This window comes from Lygodium microphyllum, chromosome 8 (genome assembly GCF_053477565.2).
Source record: "Lygodium microphyllum isolate KBCC chromosome 8, Lygodium_microphyllum_v1.1.10, whole genome shotgun sequence".
NCBI lineage: Eukaryota > Viridiplantae > Streptophyta > Polypodiopsida > Schizaeales > Lygodiaceae > Lygodium > Lygodium microphyllum.
The window spans coordinates 9,849,985-9,859,632 of record NC_141142.1 but is presented as its reverse complement, the minus strand read 5'-3'; positions in this window follow the sequence as shown (position 1 = coordinate 9,859,632).

The window sequence follows — 9,648 nt, the reverse complement described above, 5'->3', positions numbered from 1 at the left end:
CAAAACATTAAGGATCTCAAAGGCTTTTTTATCAGTAGTGGAAAGGGCCTCAATACCTTGTCAAACCTATACCTAATTTTGCTGACCACACTAAAATCTTTGTTCATCAAGCTCACCCTATGAGCATGAGCAGCAGCAATGTAAGCATCATTCATAAAGTCAATAACAAAGTATTCAATTGCCTCCTAAAGACAAAGAATGGATGCAAGCTGCCATTTCTTTTACATGCCAATTTCAATGGATATCCTTGATAATCTATCATAAATGTCCTTGACAACTCTAATAAAAGTTGTATTTGGAATGACATGTTGTGTAGCTCTCTATGCCTTCCTTATCTCACTAAAACACTTTTGAACATAATAAAATCTAGACCTTTTCTTTCTCCTAGGCTTGGAAGTCTGTGAGGTGGACCGCCAGGCTCATTCCAAGGCGCACTTACCTATTGATGGACAACAAAAAGGTGTGCCTTGGAATGAGCCTAGCAGACACCTCACAATTGATATCAGAGCGCTCGTTAAAATAGAATATGTAAGCTTAATAAGATTTTTTTTGGAATGGTAAGCATAGCCTAGGACATGTTTTCTTCTCTTTGTTAATGTATGTTTTTGAATTATGGCAAAATAACAAATCTTAGAAACAATTCTTAATCTTTCGAGTAATGTTTATGTTAGCTATGCATTCATCTAGTTTTGCCTGGACAAATCAGATGATGTGGATACTAGATTAGTTGTACAACCCCTTACCTTTATATTGTGAAATATGGTGGATGATTAGCGGAGGATAGTGCTATATCGATGCAAGTCATCTAGCTTATCTTTAGAATAATATGAAAAGGGTAAAATGGATGGAAGATCTTAAAGTTGTCGAGATCTATCTATTTTATGAAGCTAGTGTAAACTCAACCCTGAATACTAAAGCCAAGAATATCAACTAAACCAATATATCTATGAGGAAGTTATGAAGATCCTTCCAGTCGACAAAATAAAAGTAGTAGGTCACTCTAGCCACCGCAACTACAAAAATGACAAATTTCTTGAACTTCGTCAAAAATATAGATTCCTAGATATCTACTCTCAAAATCCAAGTAACTTCATAAAGGATATATCAGAATGCTATGCTTAGATTGTAGTAGTAGGAAATCCTTTTCTGAAAAAAAAAAAGATGAACCTATGAGCTATCTGATTACCTTGTAAATCCATTGTAATAAAGATTGATTGAGACTTTATCAATCAGAGAAATAATGGAACCTTATTTTTCCTTGAAGCCTTTGAAATTGCAAGATTATTTTTAAGCTATCTACAACTTCCTAATTTTTCTATTGCTTTTTTTTGCATCTTACAATAAAATGAGGGATACGTTAGTAATGTTAGAAAAGTCCATAGAATAAGTCTGTTACATAGATTATGATTAGTTAAACTTACAAAAATATGTTAGTATTATCAATTTCTTTTTAGGAAAGAATATAGGAATTGATGAGAGGGATAGATTCTATGCATCACATACATTGACAAGTGTGTTAAAAATGTTTTATGGTTACGACTGCTTTTGTATTTGTGAATGATGAATTATGTCTCTTATGATTCTGTGCTTGCAGAGCCAGACGAGTTGTGGATTGTGGTGATTTGGGACATTGGGGTCCCCAACCCAATGCTCTTTAACACTATGTGGAGTGTTGAAAAACTCACCTGCAGGTGGGGGTCCTATGCTCCTGAGGGAGGTAGGTGTTTTTGGTTTTTGATCACTCAAGCACCTGAGAGGGCAAAGGGACGAGTGATAAGTGCCCCTGTTATGTAAGACGGCTCTTGAGTTTCATGGAAGCTTAGAGGGGCTCTGAGCTAGTAAATTCCCTATTGATCGCAAACGGAGTGCGATTCACATACAACCCAATCTCAAGGGATTGGAAGGTTCTGCTTGTTACTATGAAATAAAGTATTTGTACCACTCTGCGAAATGATGGTTCTGCTTGTTACTATGAAATAAAGTATGTGATTTTTAATTGCTTATTATGCGCTAAAGATTGAGTTTAATGAACCTAGTTTAACGGAGTAATAAAAGGAAGCTATTTTTTATATTTCCAAACAGCGTGGTAGTATGCTTTGCTAATTAGAAAAATAAAGCAAACCCAATCGAGGAAAGTGGGAGGCTTCGATCCTAATGATCGAACGCCTATGGCTGGGTGGACCTGATAAGTCGGGTAACTTTCCAACACTAGATAGAGCTAATTAAATCGTGACCCTCCCAATATTCTATAGGATTAGTTACCAGGTTTAACATCGTTTTAGGGGGGCGAATCTAAGATTTTACCTTATGGGTAGGGGGATCGAGTTACACTCTCCCCCTTCTCTCACTCTCTTTAAACCAAGTGCGGTGTTAGCCTCACTCCTGCCTTTGATTGATTACAAAGAGGTTTTTCTTAGGTAGATGTTAGATTGTTGTTAGGGGTGACTTGTCCACGCTTTCCCTATCAAGTAGAACTAAGATTCCCATGTTCAACTAAGTTCGAGGTTTTCCATGGGGAGACGAGATGGTGATGTGCATGGATATGGATTTCGGTCAACTACTAAGAGGACTCCTCTAGGTCTGTGGAGGAGGCACCTCATAGAGATTGTCCAAAACTTGTTGGAAACCATCACCAAGACCAATTTCAAGGTCAAGGCAGAGCTGCCCAAGGCCGTCATCAAGTAGTTATGGCAAGATGAAGAACGTCAAATATTACCCTAAAAGAGACTAATAGGGAGAAAGACTCTACTATGGAAGAAGATATTGAAAAAGCAACTATTCATGCTACATTCCACAAGAAGGGTCCAAATCGTCAATATTCAGTATTACAAACACTAGCTTGTCATCCAGGTAAATCATTTAAAGTTTTGATTGACTATGAAGTACACACTCATTTATTTCACCCAACTGTGCTAAGAAGTTAGGAATAGATACAGTAAATGCATCAAAACTACTTGTGGAATTAGCAAATGGAAAGGAAGTACTTTCTACACAGCAAACTGCCAAGATAGAGTTTAATTTAGGAGAAAACCTTTCAAGTATGAGGTTCAAACTAATGAACTTAGGAGCTTATGAATGTTTACGAGGAATGGATTGGTTGATTCCCAATGATGCTCGTATCTATTGTGGAAAAGGTCAAATCACATTTCAAGATTTGAATGGTGAAATAGCAACTACACAAGGTGAAACAGGGAAACCTAAAGTTCAATTAGCAAAAGCTTCTCGAATTGTGAAAGGCTTGAAGAAAGGATTACATGTTTACTTAATCAAGCTTAATAAGGTAAATCAAGATGGCCAAACAGAAGAAGAACTATCCTGGTTAAAAGAATACACCGACGTATCTCCTAAAGAGCTAACTGAGTTACCTCTCCAAAAAGGGAAGTCAATCATGAGATCAAACTTGTTCCAAGAGCCGCTCCATTTGCAAAAAGACCTTACAAAATGTTTATTCGTGAAGCCATCAAACTAAAAGAGCAACTCAAACAACTATGAGAACAAGGGTATATTCGGCCAAGTAGTTCACCATGGGGAGCCCCAATGTTATTCCAAAAGAAGAAAGATGGAAATCTCCATCTTTGTATCGACTACCAAGGGCTAAACTAGGTAATAGTGAAGAATAAGTACCCGATCCCGAGGATAAACAAGCTTCTTGATGGTCTACAAGGAGCAAGGATCTTTTCTAAGATTGATCTTCGATCAGGATATTATCATATCAGAATCAAGGATGAAGATATTCCTAAAACTTCCTTCAACACAAGATACAGTCATGATTTTAAGGTGAAATTTAAAGCACAAAAGTGGCCTAAGAGCCGGGTGGAAATTATATCAATCATGGATCATGGAGCTGGAGTTTTCTTAGGTGCATTTCAATGCTGAGAGTCCAATGCAAGTGTTTGTTTATCGATCAGATTTCGTTTAACCCCCATTTAATGATTGCAAGGTTTGGCGTCAAAAAGTAGTTACCTAATACAAAGACCAAAAAGCAAGTGATGGATGCAAGGGTAATAATTTTTTATGCCAAGAAGTTGCTCGTCCAGTCAAATTGCAATTCAAGGTTGTTTGCCCTTGGTTTTGGCCCAAAACCCCTTTTGAATAGTGCAAACGTGATAAGATAGAACCGGTTATTTGGCAAGTTAGAGTTTATTTAGGCTTATGAGAGCCAAAATGTTTGGTTTGACGAATGCCCCAGCTACCTTCAATAGGTTAATGCATGACATTTTCAGATCTCATCTTGATGATTTTGTTCTTGTATTCTTTGATGATGTCTGAACTTATTCTAAGGAGGAAGAAGATCATGAACCACATCTTCACATTGTCCTAGAGACAATGAGAACACGCAAGTTGTATGCCAAGAAGAAGAAATGAACCTTCTTCAAAAGGAAGATTGAGTACTTGGGATTCATAGTGTCTGCTGAAGGTATATCAGTAGATGCTACCAAGGTCAAAGATGTTCAAGATTGGCCACCCCCAACCACTATCAAGGAAGTGAGCAGTTTTCTAGATCTAACAGGATGGTATAGGATATTCATCAGAAACTATGCCCAAATTGCAGCACCTCTTATAAACTTACTCAAAAAGAAAGTTTTCATTATTTGGATGCCAATTAAACAATCTGGCTTTGAGCAACTAAAGCATAGTTTGACAACTACTCCTATCTTAAGGCTACCTGACTTAAGCAAGGAATTTGAAGTTGTCGCAGATGCCAACTCTCTTGCATTGGGATGCATACTAATGCACGAAGGTCATCTTGTAGCTCACTCTTCGAGAAAATTGAAAGCCCATGAAAAGAGATATGTTACTCATTACCTGGAGTTGTTAGTTGTGATTCATGCTCTCAAATTATGGAGACATTACTTGCTTGGAAATAAGTTTTTCTTAGTCACAGATCATAAAAGCCTTAAGTGGATTTTTAATCAGCCTAATCTTAATATGAGGCAACGATAGTGGATCAAAATTATGCAGGAGTATGACTTTGAAATTAAGTTCAAGCCTGGTAAAGAAAATGTAGTAGCAGATGCCCTTAGTCGTAAAGCCTTCCTTAATACTCTTATCGTGCTGAAGAACCATCTAGGGCAGAAACTTTGGCTACAATGGTATCAATGCCAACTAATCCTATCATCGAGTTGACTAAGGATGAAGCAAATAAGGACCCATACTATCAACAATTGTTTTGGGAAGTTCAAAATAAGGAACAAGATCCCAAACTCAAGACTAAATATCAAGAATTCTCTACAAGCAAAGATGAAGGACTTGTTTATTTTAGAATGAGACTATGCATTCCTTCATGTCAGACTCTCAAGAGAAGAATACTTTGGGAAGCACATGACTCTCCTTTCTCAGGACACCTGGGGTATGCAAAAACTCTTAATGCTATCAAGAAAAGCTATTACTTGCAAAGACTCAAGGGAAATGTACTTAAGTATGTCATTGAATGTCTAAATTGTCAAAGGGTGAAATCTGAACGTGTCAAGTTACTAGGAAAACTCCAGCCACTTGACATTCCCCTGATGAAATGGGAGTTTATTAGCATGGACTTTGTAGTTGGGTTACCTTCTGTGCAAGGAGGATATAACTCAATAATGGTAATAGTAGACATGCTAACAAAGGTTGCTCATCTTATTCCAACAAAAACCAATTATAAAGCTTCTTCAGATATTGCAAGAATTTTTGTAAAATAGATTTTTAGGTTATATGGGTTACCTAAAAGGATCATTAGTGATTGTGATTGTATTTTCACATCACATTTTTTAAAGAGTTTATTTGAAGCCATTGGGACCCAACTTTATTTCAGCATTGCTTATCATCCACAAACTGATGGGCAGATAGAATAAGTTAATCAAGGATTAAGTAATTGAGGATATTCTGCGTGCACATTGTAGCATCAAGAAACCTAAAAGGTAGATTTAGTATCTACCCTTAGTGGAATTTGCTTATAATGCCTCATATCATCGAAGTATTTAGATGACTCCATTTCAAGCACTATATGGTCAAGATTGTTGTATGCCACTTAATTTTTCTGATCCTACTCTAAGGATAGAAGCTTCGAGAAAAATGTTAGAAGAAATAGATGATCAAATCAAGATTATCAGACAAGATATTCAAGCTGCCAAGGACCCACCGACAAAATGCATATGCTGATCTAAAAGGGCAAGAAAGAATCTTCAAAGAAGGAGGTATGGTCTTCATCTATGTCCGTCCAAAGAGGAGTTCTTTGTCTTTAGGAGAATTTAAGAAGCTAAGTCCAAGATATGGTGGACCCTATAAGGTTCTAAAGTACTTAAGACCAAGCGCTTACAAGATACAACTCCTTGAGAATATAAAAATCCACAATGTATTTCATGTTAGCTTATTGAAAGCATACGTAGCTAACCCTAACCATATCCTTGATGATCAACAAGTTGTAATACCTAACCAAGAAGTCCTTGAGCTACAACCTGATAGAGTAATTGATGTAAGGAAGAGAAAATTGAGGAGTAGAACCCTTAGAGAATATCTCATCCAGTGGAAAGACTACCCTGAAGAGGATGCCACTTGGATTAACCAATGAGTCACTATGTAACCAGTATCCTCGGTTTCATTAGAGATGAGGACATCTCGATTCCTCGAAGGGGGAGAGGATGTGATATCCTGACTTTGATTTAAAATCTTCCTGACTTCTCGCAGAATGGACTTGAAAAACTCTAAAATCATTAAATAGAGAAGATATTGAGTTTTTTTAAAAATTGAGGATTGTAACCCAATATTTTTTCCAGATTAACAAGGATTGTAGCCACCCATCATAGAAGTTACCACGTGAACAAGAGTTATGAGCCATATTAGTCATTAGTGTCAATGTGTATAGTATGGATGGTCCAAAAATGCTAGATTTTTAAACCAAACTAGTATTTTTTTATATTTTGGATATTATTTATTGTAAATATCCTAAAAAGATATGGAAAATCCTAGAATAGGATGTCATGTAAAAAAAAACAAATGGCTTTTTTTAAAGTCAATTTTGGAGATTTAATGCAAAAAGAAGGATTGGCAAAATCGTGCGCATTGCGATCGCAGTTTACAAGCAGCAAACAGCACTCCAAATGGGGAGAAGAAGAAGTAGTAATCTGGAAGATTTTTTAGCAGGTTTCTTGTAGTTTTACCCACCTTTTGGAGCCATTAGACTTGCGATTTGAGCATCAAATTGCATCTTGGAAGCTTTAGATTGCTGATTTTGCCAAGATCATCTCCATAAAGAGCTCTTCTTCTTAGCCACAACCCTTCTTCTCTAATTTAGCTATAAATAAGAGGCATGGAGAGTAGTTTAGAGAGGCACAAGGAGACCCTGAGAGGTTGGAGACCTTGAGAGGCAATTTAGAGAGGCACAAGAAGACCCTGAGAGGCTGCGAGAGGGAGGTAGAGAGAGGGAGGTAGAAGGATTTCCCTCCAAGAGGCTACGAGACGGAGCTAAAGAGAGAGAGAGAGAGAGTGTGTGTGTGTGTGTGTGAGAGAGAGGAGTTACCTCGACCCTACTGTCTCAGTCTTCGACTAAGCCATCTTCTCTTACGCTCTCCCATCCCAAATTCATTCCTCCTTCTTTATCTCTCGAATCCAATTGCAAATGATGGCTCCAAAGCGACAAGGTGGAAAGACCATGAGAACCACCGCAACCGATCAAAAAACAAATATTGCTAAAGATACCGAAGTGCCCGAGGTTATCGGAGTTGCCACTACTAATGGAATATCGGGTGGGCGAACACAAGTGCAAGCAAAGACGAAATTTCCAACGTCGTCGTGCCAAATCAGGTTATTCACATTTCAAAAATAGATTATTATTTTCATATCGCCACATAAAATAATAAGGTTTTTACCAGAGCTTACATAAAATATTAACTTTTGCATTAAATGGTACAATATCTACTTGTTAGATTGCATGGACAGCATCCACATAAGAATTAAGTACAAAAAAAATATTAGCTTCCATATTTTTCACTTACACGAATTGACAATTTCATCTAAAGAGCGTATTAATACATGCATAAATGGTTAACTGTTGCCTATGATTTGTAGTTAGATTAATAACGATTATAATTCGTAAGATCATGATTGAAATAGTTGCAGGAGGATATTCCACGAAAATGAGTAAAAGACTATATGGGCACTTGAGATTAATAAAATAAGTCGATATATTGTCAACGCAACAAAGATAAGGTTGATTAACACTTGTTATGAAAAGTGAATGTCTATTTAAGGGTCTTGTAAATCATATCGTTAAATTATTGTCGCAATATTTTTCTATAGGAAATTTGCTTATGTTGGGTAAGTTAGCCCCAAACAGGAAATTCATGTGTTGCTTAACATGTTGTAAGAGATGTTTTCAACACTTCTTTATGGGAAGGAGAATCCTCGTTAGAATGTAAGGTTACCTTGGGATAAGGTCTATCTTGGCTATGGAAGTTGTGAAGTGCATGATGGTGTGATTGTCATTGTTTGAAAGGATTGTTTATGTTTGCTAGAATCTAGATCTCTAATTAAAAACATTGTTGAATAGGATAAACGGAAAGATCGCGCTAGGCTACCCCACGCTAGCTACAAGACCCTACTCCAAGGGGGTCATGGTTATCACTTCGAGAGGCTTAGACCAACTCCGTAGCGAAAGGTATGTCTATAGGGATAGCCTCGAGCGGGTAGGAAATGTAGTTGCCAAGGGGGGCTCTCACCATAAATTTCGCATTACTCCTAGATTTTGACAAGCCCCTTCATGACCCAAGATGGGATCCTAGAACCCTAAATACTAGTTTACAAGGGTGGAATCTTGGTGGTGGGCAGAATACCCTCGTGGAATTCTGTATATCTTCTGCAAGGTCGGAAAGATGGAATTTGTAATAAGCTTCCAATATAATAAAGAAATTTATTTTACTCAAGGATTGTTTGAATTGTATGCATGTCCGTGAGATAAATTACGTGAAGAAACCTGTGATTTAATGAACTAATTAAGGAAGTTGGTTATATATGTTCCAACAAATGTGATGTAGGTAATTAAAAAACTAAATATGATTTTTTCATAAAAGGAAAGCAGGTCAGCATAATCCCCGACACGTCCCTCCAACGATATTGAGAAATGGACAAATGATGTATGCTCCAGGAAGAGCTATCCTGAATCCCATACGCACGATGAGGAGAGTGGAACAACCTGAATTCTATAAATCATTGTATTTGACTATCACTCTTTCACATGGAATGAATACAATGTCATGATGCTTTGTATTTTCAATCAAGTGTCTTGACTTTGTCAGTCCTACACAAGATTGTGTTTATGAGTCCAAGTTGCCATCTTGGAAACTAATTCACTTGTGTAACAGTTTGTCTCTACTTGTCTATGTCATCATGAGTTTGGTCCTCATCTTCCACCCACCATAGCTTTTACCATGCTCTAGATTCGCATCTTCTAACATGGTATCAGAGCGTAACTCAGCATTGCTCTTATCTAGCTCAGCTTGAGCTCAGTCCAGCTTAGAACAAGTCTATGACCTCACCTCCCACTCCTTCTTCTCCACTTAACCTTGTGGCAACCATAGCCAATAGTACCCTGCTTGCTTAAAGTTCTCACATCTCTCTCTATCGGGAAAATCTTACCAAGCTTCCTTCTGAAGAAGTTTTCCCCCACTATTGAAG